Genomic DNA, 20,322 nt, shown 5'->3' with positions numbered 1-20,322 from the left:
ATTTGAATTGAGCCTGCAAAATTTTAACACGTGCAGATATTATTCTACATTTTAAAAATATTTTGCAGACAAATTCTGAAAAATGCATTAATCAATGGGTACACATATGACGAGAAGAATTAAGACTGCCCCATTGACTATGAACGTATTTCTCATCATACATTAGTGCTTGTTCATTTTTCACCTTCCCAACTTGTGCTCTGTCCTTTTTCTGTGACAAGGTTATCAAAATGTCAGAAGTCAAAACAATAGAGCTGATCAGCAATCTTGTGAAAAATGGCATACAGTAATGCTTTGAGCAGCTGAAAGAATTTAGAAGTGTAGGCTCTAAAGGAAAATATTAACGTACCCTCCACTGATTGAACTTACTTGGTATGTGGACAGATTTTCAGCATTAGTCTTGCCTTTGCGTCGGAACTTGTACACAACATTTTCCATCAGAGTACAAGAACGTCTCTGAAGAAAACTACTCTTCTACTATTACTGAAATGATCTCTTTTGAACAGAATAAGAACATCATTCAAGACCAAAAACAATGTAATGTCGTGAGAAATAGTTCCTTAGTGATATGATCTCTCTCTCTCTCTCTCTCTCTCTCTCTCTCTCTCTCTCTCTCTCTCTCTCTTTTTCTTGCTCGCTTGCTCACTCGCCTGCTCTCTTTCTCTTTCTTGCAGATCAGACCCTGTATGAAGTACTGTAATGCATAGTCAGACAATTCTGAAGTAACACAAAAGGAGTGATGATGAGGAAAACATGAACTTGTACTAAAGCAAAATGATTGATGTGAGATTCAAAAGGAAATGACATCAGAAAATGACATAAACAAAACAATTTTCATAGAGCTCATGATAATACTTATCTCGTCCTATAAACTTTCAAAAGATGTCATGTGACCATTAATTTCTTGGAAAAAAAAGTTAGTGAAAACAGTTAGTACGGAATCAAATTATGGATCAACTGGCAAAAACAGTAGTAGATGTGGCAGCATCTTCACGTGAGGCCAATGCCACTTTATTGGAGAATAAATGAACTCAAAATCTTCACAGATATAAGGTGGACTGGTCACAAAAGACACAACTGTGTTCTAATTCTGCAAGTCGACATTAACGGTCATACTCTAATACAAACTCCGTGTATAAAATCGCTTGGAATCCAACTTGGTAAAAAGTCATAACAGATAAATGAATGAAAATCTCAGTTTGGCACTTTTTGTACATAGAAGCCACTTTATGGATTTATTTATTTATTTTACCTAAAGACAAGTTTGCACATTTCATTCCCTGTTGTCCTATGGAATCATCTTATGATTTCATGCACTGACTGTAAATAAAGCATTTAGTCACCAGTCATGCATTAGAAATATTATTTTCCCACACCATTCACTATCACCCACCATACACCTAATAGCTGTAAGATCCTTGTTAAACCATATGATGTTCCCAGACCATTATCCCTACACCTAGATTTTTGTGTGTGAGATTGTTCCCACTGTAAAACCAGCCTATGGGCACACCAATACTATTTACTTCTGTCTCGCCCAGTACCCCCCCCCCCCCCCCCCTCCCTCGTAATCCTACAATATTAAAGGCAGAGCTACCTGGAAAACCAGGTGGCAACTTCATTTCATTAAATGATTTCCATGATTTTCCATACGTCAACTTTTGGTGCATGTGAGACCATGTCTTACTTTCTTAGTATTAACATTAGCAAATGAATTTTTTTGAGTTGCCACTTTAATTATTAATTAATGAAGTGCAGCAGGGATTTACAGTTTCATGAACAATTTGGCAAGTTGTAAGCTCTTGCCATCCCTAGAAAATATCTTCATTACCATTGGTCATCACCCTCCCATATCTTTGTACAATAACGTAAATTACATGCAAAATGTCCTGGGAACACACTTTGAACTGTTGTCATTGAACTGTAATGTCCTTAGTGTTAGACACATCTTGTTTCAAACAGCATGGTCTTCACACTGTGAACACTGTTATCTTGAAACGTGACACTACAAGAAAGTTAGCAAAATACTTCTATACACCATGGGAATCCATGTAAATTTAGGCAATGTAGAGGGTGTACTAAGTTTCCATTCTTTTTATATAATTCAAATTTGGAAATGTGTGCTACCACAGGAACTATTTTATAGGGGACAGATTCTAGTGAGACAGAGTAAAACAAGGCAGTCAGGCTCCTGTGGAGGCATAAAGACAGTCATTTTTTCGACCCCTTTGGTGCAAACAGGTGTTGGTATACATCATTGGGGACATGTTGAAAATGTGTGCCCCGACTGGAACTCAACCTCGGGATCTCCTGCTTACATGGCAGACGCTCTATCCATCTGAGCCACCAAAGGCACAGAGGATAGTGTGCCTGCAGGGACTTATCCCTTGCATGCTCCCCGTGAGACTCACATTCCCAGCATGTGCACACGACTACATGCGTAGTGCACCTAATAGATGTTTTCCCATCACACCCATTACTCATGGCAGATTAATCTACCAAGTCCCATACAAGTTGGGATGTAGTGTGTGCATTCACACAAGGAGGTCGCTGGCCGGGTAGCTATATTTTAATTATATATGAAGGTAGTATCTGTTCCCGAAAGAATAGATACCATTGATTACCGTGCAGCTTCTCTAGTATGAAGTGATAATTAAATCGACACCCTTTCTGCAAACAGGCATTGATATACGTCATTGGGGACATGTTGAAAGTGTCCACAATGTGCCTGTTTGCAGCTAGGGTGTCGATTTAATTATCACTTCATACTAGAGAAGCTGCACGGTAATCAATGGTATCTATTCTTTCGGGAACAGATACTACCTTCATATATAATTAAAATATAGCTACCCGGCCAGCGACCTCCTTGTGCGAATGCACATGCTACATCCCAACTTGTATGGGACTTGGTAGATTAATCTGCCATCAGTAATGGGTGTGATGGGAAAACATCTATTAGGTGCACTACTAATGTAGTGGTGTGGACATGTTGGGAATGTGAGTCTAATGGGGAGCGTGCAAGGGATAAGTCCCTGCAGGTGCACTAGCCTCTGCACCCTTGGTGGCTCAGATGGATAAAGGGTCTGCCTTGTAAGCAGGAGATCCCAGGTTCGAGTCCCGGTCGGGGCACACATTTTCAACATATCCTAAATGATGTATATCAACGCCTGTTTGCAGCGAGGGTGTCGATTTAATCATCATTTCATTCTAGAGAAGCTGCACTGTCATAAGTGGTATCTGTTCTTTTGGGAACAGATACTACCTTCATATATAGCCGTTTTTTCCCTTCCTCCATTTGCGAGTGGAACAGGAAGGAGTAGGGTAGTGGTAAAAGGGGCCCTCCACCATGCGCAATATGGTGGCTTGCGGGGTATATTATGTGTAGGTCTAGAGGTACAGTGCAACAAAGGATTGAGAAAAAAACCTACTCTTTTCTTGTCATGCCAATTTCTGTTATTTTCCTCTTTGACATAGTGTTGTCAAGTTGGCGAGATGATTGATGGGACTACATAAATCTATAGAATTAAAATGACATTGACTGGCATTAACTGTTTCTCACCTTTGCAAACATGAAATATAGCAAACAACAGTGTTTAATACAAGGCTTCACATCCAATTTGCTTCGCAAGTAGCCAGCAAGTGCAGGTCTGCAATCAGCAACTAATGTACTCTCTCCCTAACATCATCTCATCAAAAAAGGTTGGGGAGGGGGGGGGGGGGGGGGTGCCATATGGAAATTTGGAATGGATGGGACATCACCGCGCGATTAGAGGAGCCATGTCACTGACTGCACGGCGCTTTCTGCCGGAGGTTCGAGTCCTCCCTCGGGCATGGGTGTGTGTGCTGTTCTTAGCATAAGTTAGGTTAAGTTAGTTTAAGTAGTGTGTAAGTCTGGCGACCGATGACTTAAGCAGTTTGGTCCGTTAGAAATTCACACACACATGAACATTTGAGATGGGACGTCGCATATTTCTCAGACTAATTAATATTGCAATCGGAAGTATTTAGTTCACTGTAAATAAGGTTTCTCTGCTATAAATTAAACAAATAAACTAAACAACATTAGGAAAGATGGCTACTCATCATAAAGATGACTTGTTCAGTTGCAAACAGGCACAATGAAAAGACTGTTACACATTACTGCTTTTGGTCAAAGCCTTCTCCAGGAAAAAAATACACACACACACACACACACACACACACACACACACACACACACACACATTCAATCTCACCTCATGCACTCATGACCGCTACCACTGGCAGCTTTGACTGGAATCATTTGATATTCCAATGTGGATTTTCCATTCCTTGACAAATGAACCAAAAAGTAACACTCCCGCATCATTTCATTATTAATTAGGTACCTATTTATCACATTCCTTAATCAGATGCTGTACGTGTAATGATTTTTAACTACCTCTCACACTCTAGTCTCCGTGTTCTTTTTCCCTTTCACGAGAACGTTCATGGGCACCACAGATCTAGTTTGCTGTTTAGGCTACAGTCTGAAAATGAGTTTCTCATATGTATGTTATCATTCCTCATTTTTGAAAACAGTTGTTCACAGGTGTAAAATAACATTAACGTTATGGCAGCAGCCATCTTGTGTGATCAAGGAAATCAGTCCTGAGGGAATTGCTTGTAGAAATCTAGAATATTTCTCACTATTGAATTTGTCCTTTTGTTCAATGTTGCACTACAGGTCACTTACTTCAAGTTGCAGACCAAAGCGAAACAAAGACAAAAAGAAATTTGATTTAACAAATAGCTTCTACTAAGCCTGTGCACATCATTATAATAAGACAGACTTCTTTGGTAGCTGTTGATATCTTCAATAAAGTTCCGTTATGGGTACTGTTGAAGTCCATGCTGTATATATTATTAATTGTAAAAACTACACTCATTACATTTTTCAAACTGACGTTCTTTCCAAATACATTCTCCTCATGAGACATGCAGAGAATAGCTCTGATTTCATTGGATACTGGATGTCTTTCATTTTCTCACTGAGTTGCACTAATAGTCCAGATATATTTAAAAGATGGCTGGTGCTCTGTCTCTAGACATAGAAGATAATAAATTCCATGGAAAAGCCTATATTTTCTACAAGTTCTTCAGTGCTGATAAGAATGTTCTTCTTTACTACTACTTCATTACTGCTCCCAATCTCAAGTTCACTGCTTACACACCTGATAAAAATGGCTAGCTGTGCCTTAACAAACTCTTTACAAAGATATTTACAAGCTGTGTGTAAACATCGTCTGCCATGTCATACGTGCAGTGCATGACTGTCTTGTTTGATTGTAGAAACTTGTAAAACTGAAGAATCTTCCCACTGCAGGTTGAAATGCAAAAATTTACCACTGTTACACAAAACTAACTAGGCATTGATCCTCCCCCCATTTTGCATATGGTTTCTTCTCTGTTGTCTTGACCACAATGTGTGTGTGCAGTTCCCCTCACTCCTCACAACTGCTCCACTTTTGAGGAAAAGCATAAGCAGGCACCAGTGCTCATGCTCGAAATCAGTAAGTCATTAAGCCCTGGCTTACTGCTTCTACATCTGTGTGAACTTGAGTGATACGATGAGTTAATGCCTGCTGAAAAGTGGTTTGCAACTGGAGCTTTGGAATTACCTTATTTATTGACATGTTAGGCCCTTTAAAGTGTTGACTATTGTCTAAAGTTGCTAGCAGTCAGAAAGGAGTCAGTACAAGCTACCAACCTTCGATTTCAGTTGATGCAGTTGCTACAATCAGTCCACATGCTGAGAGTCTTCTTCCAGTGCACAGATATTACTGTTATACTCGAATTGTATACTGTGTAATAAAGCAGAGCTTCATTTGCTAAAATTTTTGTTTCAAGGCCACTTACAGACATTCAAAAGTGATTAATAAAGATATTAAGTACTTTTTTGTAGTCAAGTTAGAGGGCACGATGAGACATACCCCAGGGTACATCCTGGATATCACTGGCATGAATAAATGGGTACATAAAGCATAAAAAGCAGTACATTATGCTTTTGACAGTCACCAAGTAAATTGTACCTAAATATTTACAACAGTTTTAAAAGACAGATTTTTATGACAGCCCAGGAAAATAAAAACTTCCATACAAATTGACAATGTTGAACACACTATGGACTATGAGCTAAATAAAATCCTGATTATTAATGTTTCAGGAAATGCTTTTTACTATTCAGATGACCAACCATTTTGTACAAAGGCCTTTCTGCAATTGAAACAAGCGAGCTGCTTTATAGAGCAACCGTTTTCTTCAGGGACCAATCCAACATTTTACCGCGTAAAACTGAATAGTCTCCACACACTGATCAGTACCTAATAACAGCGGGTACAGGAAATCAACAGAAATAAGGATTTGGGCTCTTTCAGCAGTGTTCTGCAAAAGTTTGAGTGTGTCTTGAGATTTGAGCAGAAAAAAAAGAAATCTACGTCAAAGAAAATATTTCCAGTGAACAGTGTGATAGCCAAATGAACAGAAGTTGTGTAGCACTTTCTGAAGCCAAAGTATTTCACATTGTGATCAGGCAAGTTATGGTAGAATTACCTAAATCTGTGGATTAAACAATCATTTGTAAAAGGATACCCAGTTTCAAATCCTGGCCTTGGAACAGATCTTAATTTGTTGCTTAGTCTGCTTATATACGTCATGTGTAGTAGTGTCTGAGAATTCTCTACTGACTAAAGAATCTCTACTCCAGACTGCAATAGGGGCTGGATGACCTTTTAGTTTGGTTCCTTTCTCTCCAAACAAACCAACCAGACTGCAGGGGGGCAGGGGGGGGGGGCTAGGGATGAGGAGCAAATGCATCCTCTTGGCCACCGCCACCACCACCACCACCACCACCAATTGCAGACACACCTGTACTTCATGGCAGATTTTTATAGAGTTAAAAAACCTAACTTTTCTTTAGTGTGAATGACACATAAACAGCTATATGTGTTATTGTTATTCACACATGACACTCCATCATACTCACAGTAAAGCAAGGGAAAGGAAAATTTGAGTCTGAAGTTGTATTAACAATAATGGAGTTTAGCAAGCTCACTGTGAGTTGCCATGATGAAGCAAAAAACATTACAACAAATCAGTTCCCTTCTTCACCTTTCCGTACACTGCTCTACAACAGATTGTTGCCAAAGCAATACCTCAGAGTGAGTTATAACTCCAACCATTTTTTTCTGTGAATGAATAATTCAGTTCGTCTAGTCACGCAGAATTCCTAAAGTGTTTTAGAATTCTCTGAGATTTCCCTTACTTTTCTAGTAAATTTAGTTTTTCTGAGAGTTCCCAATTTTCCATACAAGCTGACCTGTGTTGTTTGCCAGGTTACATATCCATGCCCCAGTTTTTTATATAGTAATGATTGGACATGGTTGACATAATGTGTGGTGCCTGCTATATCACAAGGGCTGTTTGTATCCTTCTGTCCAGTATCATAATGTTGAAGATGAAAACCTGCTCATCAACATTTCGTCTTATCCCTCCACCCTCCTAGACTTCACCTCCATTGGCACCTCGCTCTCCCACACACATTTTCCTTACCACAGAATTTCATTATTAAATCAATTACTGCTTTATTTTCATTTACCTCTCTCTCCCTCTTACTCACTCACTCACACTCGCTCTCTGTTTTCCCTCCTTGTTTCTGCCTACCTATTTCCTATTCCTCTACTTTATTAATTTCATTATTATTTTCACTTTTCATTTTTCACCCTCTCTGACGTGTCTTTACTCCTCACTCTACTCTATCATGTCTGAGAACTGAAGCTAGCACAGTGATTATCCTAACTCCTCCTGGTCATCCCCCTTCAGCTTTGCCTCCACTTGTCCCCATACTATGTTGGCGCCTCTCAAGTTGTCAGATGAGTGATATTTCCTTCCTTTCAAACCTCTCCCAACCATTCCCTGTTGGTAATACGTGGAATTTTGCCTCCTGAAAGTAAGTGGAATTTTGCCTCCTGAAAGTAAGCACTATCCAGCCATTCGGCCTCCCTGGAATGTTACGGAATATTGTGTCATTGATACTGAAAAGTCTTCTTGGCTGGAGTGCAAGTAATGGAAGGAGTAAAGGTAACATCTCATCATATAGCTGAAGAATTGAGCAGTTGAAAGGAACATACATAAGTTTGAAAATGGTCGTGAGCTGTTGGACAGTGTCTTCCATTTAGCTAACTTATAAGCCTGTGCATATAGTCACTCAGATTTGAATAGCGCTCGTTGTGAATGAGTCAGCTGCTGTTTTAGTAAAAATGAATAGTAGATCCAGTGATTACTAATAGTTGCTTTCATTCACACTCATATCATATTTGCAGCAAGGAAGAGGGCTTTGGTGAATTTAACCATTGTTGCAAGGAACTGTTGTCTTGTGATGGCCTTTTCTTCGGGTATCTCTAACAGAATGGCCATCCTTGTCTGTACAAGCACAGATTCCAAAAATATCTCTCATACAAAATCCAACATTTGCTTTTCTCACATGACATCTTAAAAGCTGTAGATCAAGGGCAATCTGGTGGATACAAATTTCTAGTCTTCTGGCAAGCAGTCGCCGCAGTACCTCACCGATGTTTGTTAACAAAAGTCTGATTTTATATGGTATCAAGCAAAGTTTGTGGGTGGATTGAGGATTTCTTGGTAAGCAGGACACAGCATGTTGTCGTGAATGGAGAGTTATCAGTTGAAGTAACCTTTGGTGTTCCACAGGTAAGTGTATTATGCTTCTTGTTATTCATGTTATACATTAAAAACCTGACATAAAAACATCAGTAGTAACATCAGACATTTTGCAGATGACTGTCCATGAATTATAACCCCCCCCCCAGTTCAGGAAAACCCTAGCTGCCACCCTCCCACTTTCATTTAAAATCTACCTGTACAGATAGAATCTGTGATAAAGTACTAGGTGCTTGCTGATACGCAACCTCTTCGACATTCTCCGATTCTGGATGATCTACTATCAGACTCAACAGCATACTGTTGAGACGAAAGGGCAGCAGGGTAACCTGCCTTCTGCTGTGTGATACTCTCATAACCAGTTCTTTCTGTGCAGGTATTTTTAAAATTCATAATAAAGGTGGGCAGGTGACACCAATGGGGTTGCTTGAGTAGGGGGGAGGGGGGGGGGAGCCCTTCATTGTTTCATTCATTCATGCATGTGTTAATGTCATATCCCACTCCACCCCAAACCCCCCCCCCCTCCCCACCCTATGATAACACCACAGGAGGACGCAAATTAGAGGTGCTAAAAGAGCATAAGCACCCTTAGCTGCTTCGGATCATGGTAAAATTTCGTGGAATGGCTTTCGACAGTCCCTATTGGTTCCAACCTGTACAGGAGAGCCGAGTTGCGGTCAAGCTGCACTCCAAATGGGTGTGGTCACATTCAGTGGGGATGCAACCCAACAGTGTCCTTACAGAAGGATGGAAATGCTAATGAGTGTCAGAGGTTGTGGAGAACGTCTTCCTGTTGCTCATCACACTGCGAACTGTCATTTGCAACTGTGAAATGTGTGGGAATCAATGCCCAGGAAAAGATGTGGTTTCATTGACACCCTTTATGCTGCACCCCTCCCCCCTTTTGACCCCCCCCCCCATGGTGACCTTTTCACACCAATTCTGAGTGGCAGTGTATTTAGAAAGTTTTCCTTGACCATTCATAAGAAAACCATGTAATTTAAACACTCGGAATTGTGGTTTTAACCTCCATCACAGAGGTTTTGACCACCATTGTCGAAGCATCAAAAGAAGGGATGAAATGTGGGGAACAGAAGATATGATGATCTTCTGATCATTTGGTACATCCACAGTGGCATTGAGCAGAATTGTGGTGAAATTTGGTGCCAATGTGACATCATTAACCCATCTTATACAGAACATGGACTTTAGAACTGTGGCCCTTTTTTGCATGTGTCAGCACCTTGCTGTTTGTAGCAGTCATGCCCAAGAGTGATGTTGCAGTGCACCATACTTTTGCACCATTACAGAGGAAGGTTGTAGGCACCTTTGAGCCAAATATGAAACTTAAGCAGGAATTAGGACCAGAATACCAGGTCACAAATTTTTTCAAACCAAGTGCTAGTCTGGATCAGGTGACAGAGGATTTAGGTTCACTCTGTAAAGGATTTACCAGGGAAGACACCGTGGTTATTGTGGGAGGGCCAGGGAACAGCATCGACAGAGATCCTGGGTACTGTATAGAGTGTGACCTGGTAAAGATTGCGTCGGCATCGAGACACACCAATGTTGAATTTGTATCTGTCCTGAGACACCATGACCGGCCTCATTTGAACTCTTCTGTTGGGAGAGTTAATTTGGAGTTTGAACGGCTGCTTGGGTCGGGTGCGGGGGCTCATATTGGTGTGGTTCCTGTTGATTCTCTCAGTAGGTGGGACTATACCAGGCACGGCCTACATCTCAACAGGAAAGGGAAGGGGGAACTGGCTGGGGTAATAGCAGGAAATTTAAGGGGGGGAGGCACTGCCATGAATGGTAAAATACCAGTGGTTACAGGTGTTGGAGCAGCACCTTTTTTAGGATAGGTAAGACAGAAAGATGTCAAGTTCTACGAGAGGTCAGGATTGAAACAAATCTTCAGTTTAGGAAAGAAATTAAACAGCACAATTCTAGCACATCGGATCACCAATCACAGCTGTCAATTATAAATTTTCACCAATCACCAGAAATTTTATCTCCACCAAGTTGTATCTCAGTCCTAGGTAATTGCATTGATGAATTAAAGTCACCCAACCCAGTTGACATAATCTGCCTCTCTGAACACCATGTGACCACTGGTATAGGAACTAGGCCTAAGCACAATGAGAAACTCAGACAGGAGAGTACTGCAAATGTTAGAATAACGAAAGGTTCTCATAAAAGTATAATTAAAAATAATGTAAGTATATTTCATCAAAATATTGGGAATTTAAAGAATAAAATAGATGAGCTTCTGGTTTGTTTAGAAGATTTAGAAGCTGAGGATGAAATAGATATACTATGCATGTCTGAGCATCACATTGTTACTGATATGGATAAGGTAAATGTAAGTGGATATAAGCTCTCTGCACATGTAATGAGAGAAAATATGGAGAAAGGAGGAGTTGCAATATATGTCAAAAGTTATCATTCTGCAAAAAGTATAGAAACAAAAAAGTTTAGTGTAGAGAAACATATAGAAGCATGTGCCTGTGAGCTTAAATTAAATAAAGACACATTTATAATTGTAACTGTATATAGGTCCCCATCAGGAAATTTTCATCTATTTCTGAAAAATTTGGACTGGCTTGTTGTGCTGTCTGTCAGACAGGGGGAAGCAAATTATTATTTGTGGGGACTTCAATGTAGATTCTCTGAAAGAAGGTAATAGGAAAAATGACCTTGAAGTATTACTCGGTTCTTTCAATTTTACACCTGTTATTGATTTTCCTACTCGGGTGGTAAAAGATAGCAGCTCACTGATAGATAACTTCTTTATAGACCAAGATAAGTTTAACCAGATATATGCTCAGTCTGTTGAGAATGGTCTTTCTGATCATGGTGCACAGCTAGTTACAATATATGACATAGCTCCATTCAGCAGTACTAAACAATCCTCCAAAGTAGTAATTTCAGTCAACGATTTAACAATTGCAAATTTCAGGGAAAGCCTACAGCAGTTAGACTGGGATGAGGTGTACCGTGAACCTGATGCCAATTTAAAATATAATTTATTTCATGACATTTTTGTAAATGCATTTGAAAAGTGCTTCCCCAAGAAAATAGTTAAATATACTCGTAAGAAACCTTGTAACAAACCATGGCTTACTAAGGGTATAAAAATATCTTTTAACCGGAAAAGGGAAATGTATCTGACAGCAAGAAAGAGTAGTGGCCCAGAAACTATCAAACATTATAAGAACTACTGTGTTATATTAAGAAAAGTTATTAAAAAATCCAGGAGTATGTGTATCATGTCTGAAATCAGCAACTCTGATAGTAAAATTAAAACAATTTGGAATATTATTAAAAGAGAAACAGGTCAACCAAGAGCAGAGGAAGACAGTATTGCCATCAAATTGAATGAAAACTTTACGAACAAAAAGTCAAAAGTTGAAAATATTTTTAATAATCATTTTCTAAATGTTGTGGATATAGTAGGATCCAGGTGTTCATTAGAAGATGCTAGGCTGTTAATGGAAGGGCCATACCTATGCAATTTGATACAATTGAAATCTCACCCACTTCTCCCTCTGAAATTAGGAAAATAATAAACTTGCTTGAAAGCAAAAAATCTCATGGAATTGATGGCATTTCCAGCAAAATATTAAAAGCTTGTTCTTAACAGATAAGTAAGATTCTCAGCCACCTGTGTAATAGTTCTCTGGAACAGGGCATTTTCCCTAATAGACTGAAATATGCTATTGTTATACCTTTGCATAAAAAAGGGGGATAGATCTGATGTCAACAATTACCGTCCAATCTCCCTTCTAACAGCTTTATCCAAAATTTTTGAGAAAGTAATGTATTCAAGAGTAGCTTCACATATCTAAAAATGAAGTACTAACAAAATGTCAGTTTGGTTTCCAGAAAGGTTTTTCAACAGAAAATGCCATATATGCTGTCACCAATCAAATTTTGAATGATCTGAATAACCGAACACCACCCATTGGGATTTTTTGTGATGTCTCAAAGGCTTTTGATTGTGTAAATCATGAAATTCTGCTAGACAAGCTCCAGTATGGTGGCATGAGTGGGACAGTGCACAAATGGCTTAATTCGTACCTAACTGGAAGAGTGCAGAAAGTTGAAATAAGTAGTTCTCATAACATGCAAAGATCAGCACATTCCTCAAACTGGGGAACTATCAAGAATGGGGTTCCACAAGGGTCAGTCTTGGGTCCTTTGTTGTTGTTACCATATATTAATGACTTGCCATTCTATATTCATGACGAGGCAAAGTTAGTTCTCTTTGCTGATGATACAAGTATAGTAATCACACCTGACAAACAAGGATTAGCTGATGAAATTGTCAATACCGCCTTTCAGAAAATTACTAAGTGGTTCCTTGTAAACGGACTCTCACTGAATTTTGATAAGACACAGTACATACAGTTCCGTACAGTGAATGGTATGACGCCATTACTAAATATATGACATAATCAGAAGCATATAGCTAAGGTAGAATATTCCAAATTTTTAGGTGTGTCCATTGATGAGAGATTAAATTGGAAGAAACACATTGATGATCTGCTGAAACGTTTGAGTTCAGCTACTTGTGCAATAAGGGTCATTGCAAACTTTCGTGATGTTGTTGTTGTTGTTGTGGTCTTCAGTCCTGAGACTGGTTTGATGCAGCTCTCCATGCTACTCTATCCTGTGCAAGCTTTTTCATCTCCCAGTACCTACTGCAACCTACATCCTTCTGAATCTGCTTAGTGTATTCATCTCTTGGTCTCCCTCTACGATTTTTACCCTCCACGCTGCCCTCCAATACTAAATTGGTGATCCCTTGATGCCTCAGAACATGTCCTACCAACCGATCCCTTCTTCTGGTCAAGTTGTGCCACAAACTTCTCTTCTCCCCAATCCTCTTCAATACTTCCTCATTAGCTATGTGAGCTACCCATCTAATCTTCAGCATTCTTCTGTAGCACCACATTTCGAAAGCTTCTATTCTCTTATTGTCTAAACTATTTATCGTCCATGTTTCACTTCCATACATGGCTACACTCCATACAAATACTTTCAGAAATGACTTCCTGACACTTAAATCTATACTCGATGTTAACAAATTTCTATTCTTCAGAAATGCTTTCCTTGCCATTGCCAGTCTACATTTTATATCCTCTCTACTTCGACCATCATCAGTTATTTTGCTCCCCAAATAGCAAAACTCCTTTACTACTTTAAGTGTCTCATTTCCTAATCTAATTCCCCCAGCATCACCCGACTTAATTAGACTACATTCCATTATCCTTGTTTTGCTTTTGTTGATGTTCATCTTATATCCTCCTTTCAAGACACTGTCCATTCCATTCAACTGCTCTTCCAAGTCCTTTGCTGTCTCTGACAGAATTACAATGTCATCGGCGAACCTCAAAGTTTTTATTTCTTCTCCATGGATTTTAATACCTACTCCAAATTTTTCTTTTGTTTCCTTTACTGCTTGCTCAATATACAGATTTAATAACAGTGGGGAGAGGCTACAACCCTGTCTCACTCCTTTCCCAACCACTGCTTCCCTTTCATGTCCCTCGACTCTTATAACTGCCATCTGGTTTCTGTACCAATTGTAAATAGCCTTTCGCTCCCTGTATTTTACCCCTGCCACCTTTAGAATTTGAAAGAGAGTATTCCAGTCAACATTGTCAAAAGCTTTCTCTAAGTCTACAAATGCTAGAAACGTAGGTTTGCCTTTCCTTAATCTTTCTTCTAAGATAAGTCGTAAGGTCAGTATTGCCTCACGTGTTCCAGTGTTTCTACGGAATCCAAACTGATCTTCCCCGAGGTTGGCTTCTAATAGTTTTTCCATTCATCTGTAAAGAATTCGTGTTAGTATTTTGCAGCTGTGACTTATTAAACTGATAGTTCGGTAATTTTCACATCTGTCAACACCTGCTTTCTTTGGGATTGGAATTATTATATTCTTCTTGAAGTCTGAGGGTATTTCGCCTGTTTCATACATCTTGCTCACCAGATGGTAGAGTTTTGTCAGGACTGGCTCTCCCAAGGCCATCAGTAGTTCCAATGGAATGTTGTCTACTCCGGGGGCCTTGTTTCGACTCAGGTCTTTCAGTGCTCTGTCAAACTCTTCACGCAGTATCATATCTCCCATTTCATCTTCATCTACATCCTCTTCCATTTCCATAATATTGTCCTCAAGTACATCGCCCTTGTATAGACCCTCTATATACTCCTTCCACCTTTCTGCTTTCCCTTCTTTGCTTAGAACTGGGTTTCCATCTGAGCTCTTGATATTCATACAAGTCGTTCTCTTATCTCCAAAGGTCTCTTTAATTTTCCTGTAGGCAGTATCTATCTTACCCCTAGTGAGATAGGCCTCTACATCCTTACATTTGTCCTCTAGCCATCCCTGCTTAGCCATTTTACACGTCCTGTCGATCTCATTTTTGAGATGTTTGTATTCCTTTTTGCCTGCTTCATTTACTGTATTTTTATTTTTTCTCCTTTCATCAATTAAATTCAATATTTCTTCTGTTACCCAAGGATTTCTGCTAGCCCTCGTCTTTTTACCTACTTGATCCTCTGCTGCCTTCACTACTTCATCCCTCAAAGCTATCCATTCTTCTTCTACTGTATTTCTTTCCCCCATTCCTGTCAATTGTTCCCTTATGCTCTCCCTGAAACTCTGTACAACCTCTGGTTCTTTCAGTTTATCCAGGTCCCATCTCCTTAAATTCCCACCTTTTTGCAGTTTCTTCAGTTTTAATCTACAGGTCATAACCAATAGATTGTGGTCAGAGTCCACATCTGCCCCTGGAAATGTCGTACAATTTAAAACCTGGTTCCTAAATCTCTGTCTTACCATTATATAATCTATCTGATACCTTTTAGTATCTCCAGGGTTCTTCCATGTATACAACCTTCTTTCATGATTCTTAAACCAAGTGTTAGCTACGATTATGTTGTGCTCTGTGCAAAATTCTACCAGGCGGCTTCCTCTTTCATTTCTTAGCCCCAATCCATATTCACTTACTATGTTTCCTTCTCTTTCTTTTCCTACACTCGAATTCCAGTCACCAATGACTATTAAATTTTCGTCTCCCTTCACAATCTGAATAATTTTCGTGATAAACATCTTAATAAATTAGCTTACTACGCCTATTTCCACTCATTGCTTTCATATGGCATCATATTTTGGGGTAATTCATCACTGAGGAATAAGGTATTTATTGCAAGAAAGCGTGTAATCAGAATAATAGCTGGAGTCCACCCAAGATCATCCTGCAGACATTTATTTAAGGATCTAGGGATATTCACAGTAGCTTCTCAGTATATATACTCTCTTATGAAATTTGTTATTAACAACCAAACCCAATTCAAAAGTAATAGCAGTGTGCATAACTACAATACTAGGAGAAAGTATGATCTTCACTATTCAAGATTAAATCTAACTTTGGCACAGAAAGGGGTGAATTATACTGGCACTAAAGTCTTTGGTCACTTACCAAATAGTATCAAAAGTCTGAAAGATAACCAACAAGTATTTAAGAAGAAATTAAAAGAATTTCTGAATGATAACTCCTTCTACTCCATAGAGGAATTTTTAGATATAAATAAAGAAAAAAAATATTAAAAAATGAAAAATAAAAAAATAAAAAACAAAAAAAAAGTTGCTATATTAACTTAAGTATGTTGTTAAATTAACTTAATTATGTCTTGTATTGGAAAATTTGACTCATTCCACATCATTACGAAATATCGTATTCATGATTCATGGAACTAGTATTAATGTAATCTAATCTAATCTAAGCATTGCAATGTGTGGGAGTTATAGGGTTTCAAAAAAGAGATTATTTCTTCAGCCCCCACCATATATCTCCCATTAGTGCCTGCCAAGATAAGATTAGACTAACTACCATGTCCACAAAGACATTTAAGGAGTCGTTCTTCCCAAGCTGTTATCAAGCAAGTTCCTTTTCAGTTTCATTTTAAATTCATGTAAATTTGGTATCTGTTTGAACTGGATGCATGAGGTTATGCAGCATAATGTGAGAATGACGTACCCTTCTTGTACAAATGTTTTTTACTTTCAGTATAACATGCGAAATCAGTTATACTTGGATATATTTGCTTCTTTTAAGATTTTGCCTTTTGTGAAGGTTACTACTTGATAGATAGATAAACTAGGCAGAGACATTATATTGAGACTTTTGAATATTGGTCTGCAGGAATCCCTGCGTGTAGCTTGAGGGTTGCCACAAGTTCTGGGAAACAGGAAAATTTGAATTAAAAAAAAAAACTGGAAAAATCATGTTTTTGTCTCAGTAGATGAAATGGTTTGTTTACTGAGATGTCATCCATCGTCGCTGGCTGGGCGCAGCTGAGTACACGCGCCACTACCATACTCCTCATTCGTACTGCTTCTACCCTCTCTACCACTCCCTCAGCTGGCAGCCAGTGCTGCCACCACATCTTGCCACTAGCCAAACAGCTGCCGACAAGAGGCAAGGAGGCCTAGGGAGTGGTTTGTTTGGATCTGATTCTCAGAGACTGTTGACACAGCAGCTGGAGACAGCGGTCATTTATGCATGAGTTGTGTGTGAGTGATTGTGTGAATGTTTTGTGTGGTCTCATTCTCTGACAAAGGCTATGTCCAAAAATTTAATTGTGAGAGTGTCATTGTCTTTTGTATGTGCCTGTCTGCAGCTCAATGATCATCTTTACTGTGAGTTGCTACCTGTCTTCATTAGTATTGATTGTCAGTGTGTTCGCACAAGTTATCTGCTGCATGGATTGATCACCACAGTCTCATTTCATCAATATGGTGTCTGTGACATGTGAATAGCTGGCCACATGAGTGGACTTCTGTCAAGGGCCAAAACCACAGGTCATTTCTTGGGTATCTCTAACAGATCAGGCCTGTTGATCTGAAGCCCATTGTTTCCCACAAATGTGCAGGCCCTGCCCATCGGATCTAATGTCATCGATCTGCCCGCAGGCCAGATCTGTTTGCGTGTGGCATAATGCAGTGGATTTTCGTGTTTTATCCATGGACCCAGGACTAATGTGTTCCTTGGCAGGCCAGAGGCCACGGGGACGGATTTCAAGAACTGCAGCTGTCTTACTGCAATTACATTGTACACTGCAGCACTTTATAGACATTTTATTTATTCTAGTGCCTTTTGGTACTTTGAAAGTAGTTTGTATATTAGAAAGTACGGAGGATAAGAAGAAGAAAATTGTAGCAGTCGCTGGCAGGTTGTATGCTATGTACTCAGTATTTCTTGAAAGAAAAACCACACAATACCTGTAAAATAATAGACATAACACAGTGGGTAATAAATGACAATAATGAACGTAGTAGAATCAAAATTGTATTGGGAGTCACCTATAGTGGTGGTTTACACACCTTTTCCCTGTCTTATACACTTCTTTCAAGAGGCCTATTATTTTCTGACATTATTTCTGAAATCAGTGAAGGTATTTTAATTCTGTCTTGCGACTCCAATGAAATGCATATTTTTGTCATCAAATATGTTTTGTTTTATTGAAATAAAATAACAACAGTGGTTTTAATGGCACATATGTACCATTTGGCTTGTTTTCTCCACCTGAAAACAGTTAATTACAGAAGATTTTCATGTTAGTACTTAAGATTTTTGCTCGCACGTTCAGAAATACGGGAGTCCTTACATTTTTTTTGTCAACTTGTGTATTTGCTTACCCTTGAGATCTCAAAAAGTGTCAGGGAAAAATGCTAAAACTTGGCTGAAAATCAGGGACTATCATTCGGGGCAACTTGTAGCAATCGTGAGCTTGTTTTATTATTCTGACACTATGAGTGCATCTCCGATTTTAGGTTTTCCAGAGTGTACTATGTTGGTTCAAAAAGTGACCATCACTCTAGTGTGGCGCTAGTATTTGTGCGTGGAGTCTGCTACTGTCACATCTGTATGTTCTCTGATTCAGTAAGCACCCAGCTGTGAAAGTATGAAGTTGTTCTTTCGCACATTCGCTCAAAATATGAGCACTGTAATAAAAAGTTCCCCAATGTACAAGCAGTAACAAGATTTATTTCAGCAGTACACATTCATTGTTAGGTGTGCACTGCGTACAGTCCAAACATTGCGAGTGAAGGTTTTGTGTGGCAATAGGTCTGATTTTTAGACATGATGGAACATTCATGGTGAAAAGAGAAGTGATAGGCTTTCTGATTTTAAAGCAACTCAAATGAGACATTTTTGAACATTCCTTAACAGCCCAGACTTGGCGCCAAGTGATTTTGATCTCTTCACTCACATGAAGAAGTGACTTACGTCACAACACTTTGAAAGTGACGGCGAACTACAAAACACCATGAAAGATTGGTGATGCACCCAGGCAAATAATTTTATGAAGAAGGGATTTTTAAACTACTAAAATGCTGTGACAAATGCTTAAATTTAAATGGTGACCATATTGAAAAATAAAGAAAAGGCTGTAGTTTGAAGAGATAGGTAACATTTTTTTTTTCTATGGAAGTTCTTTATTTACAGAGAAATGGACCTTACTTTGTGAACCACCCTCATATGTACCTAACAATTTTTCCTCAATTACTGATGGGACAGTTTTTGTATCAGTGTTAAAAATCAGTGCTGCAGGGTGGAGTATAGAAATTGAGTGTCACTGGTTTTTCAGAATTTATTATGAGCCTTCTAGTTCAGAATCATTGTGTTAAATTTTGTATTATAACTCCAGCAATTTATAGTAAATTATCGTAAACGCATGTTAGTGTTCTTTTTATAAAACATACCAGTATGCAAATCATGAGTATGAGTTTGTCAATTACAAAGAAAGAAAAGACAGCAAGAGCTCCCAAAATTGCAATGAAAGGACCAGTTGAGTATATAATGAGCTACTGCTTTAATTTATCTGCTTCAGTGACTACCTCAGTGTAGGATCACTGTACTGTGAATTGCAGAGACCTCTATCAGTGCCTTCAGCAGTCCAGGGTTCCAAACTCCTGTAGGTGGTCTTGGCTGGTCCCAGTGTATGCTGCACCTAGACAGTAAAATGTGGAATGAGGAGGTTCTTTGCAGAATCAGTGAGGAAAGGAACATGTGAAAAACATTGGACAAGAAGGAGGGACAAGATGAGAGGACATAAGTTAAGACATAAAGGAAAAATATCCATGATAGTAGAGAGAGCTATAGAGGCTAAAGACTGTAGAGGAAGACAGAGATTGGAATGTAACCAACAAATAACTAAAGACTAAGAAACTGCATGCAAGTGCTACTCTGAGATGAAGAACTTGGTACAGGAAAGGAATTCACAGTTGATCACATCAATCCACTCAGACTTGTGACAGCTCCTCCCCCCCCCCCCCCCCCCCTGCCACACCAAAAAAAAGGGGGGTGGAGAAAGAGGGGGGAGGGAGAGAAGGAGGAGAAGACTGCTACAGAGACAATGCTACAGTATGCAGCTGCTGCCAGCTCCCTATTTGACCAGACCTTAAAAAGTTTGGAAATAAGACAATTTAAATGTAGTGCTAATCATTGAAGCAGGGGAAGTGTTCGTTATGTGCAAAAATGAAAAGAACAATTTAATCATTACAAAAACAATATGGTCACCAGTCCACTATGCACAGTTCCAACATGTAAC

The 20,322-nt window shown here is 39.1% G+C and overlaps 1 protein-coding gene across 4 annotated transcripts in view; it reads left to right on the top strand.

Moving 5' to 3' along the window:
• Window positions 1-20,322, top strand: part of LOC126456821 (CDP-diacylglycerol--glycerol-3-phosphate 3-phosphatidyltransferase, mitochondrial) — a 123,685-nt gene that overhangs the window by 99,482 nt on the left and 3,881 nt on the right. For 2 of the 4 annotated variants that reach the window (XM_050092618.1, XM_050092623.1), the window contains one exon: window positions 675-1,279. The exons of 1 other annotated variant lie outside the window; for it this stretch is intronic. The gene's annotated coding sequence lies outside the window, so the exon portion shown is untranslated. Of the gene's footprint in view, window positions 1-674; window positions 1,281-20,322 lie in introns of those variants that run through there. One more of the 4 variants, XM_050092622.1, reaches the window with a different exon arrangement.

The sequence above is a fragment of the Schistocerca serialis genome, chromosome 2 (genome assembly GCF_023864345.2).
Source record: "Schistocerca serialis cubense isolate TAMUIC-IGC-003099 chromosome 2, iqSchSeri2.2, whole genome shotgun sequence".
Taxonomy (NCBI): domain Eukaryota; kingdom Metazoa; phylum Arthropoda; class Insecta; order Orthoptera; family Acrididae; genus Schistocerca; species Schistocerca serialis.
Note: the sequence above shows the minus strand (reverse complement) of the source record. Positions and strands in the feature narration are given on the sequence as shown.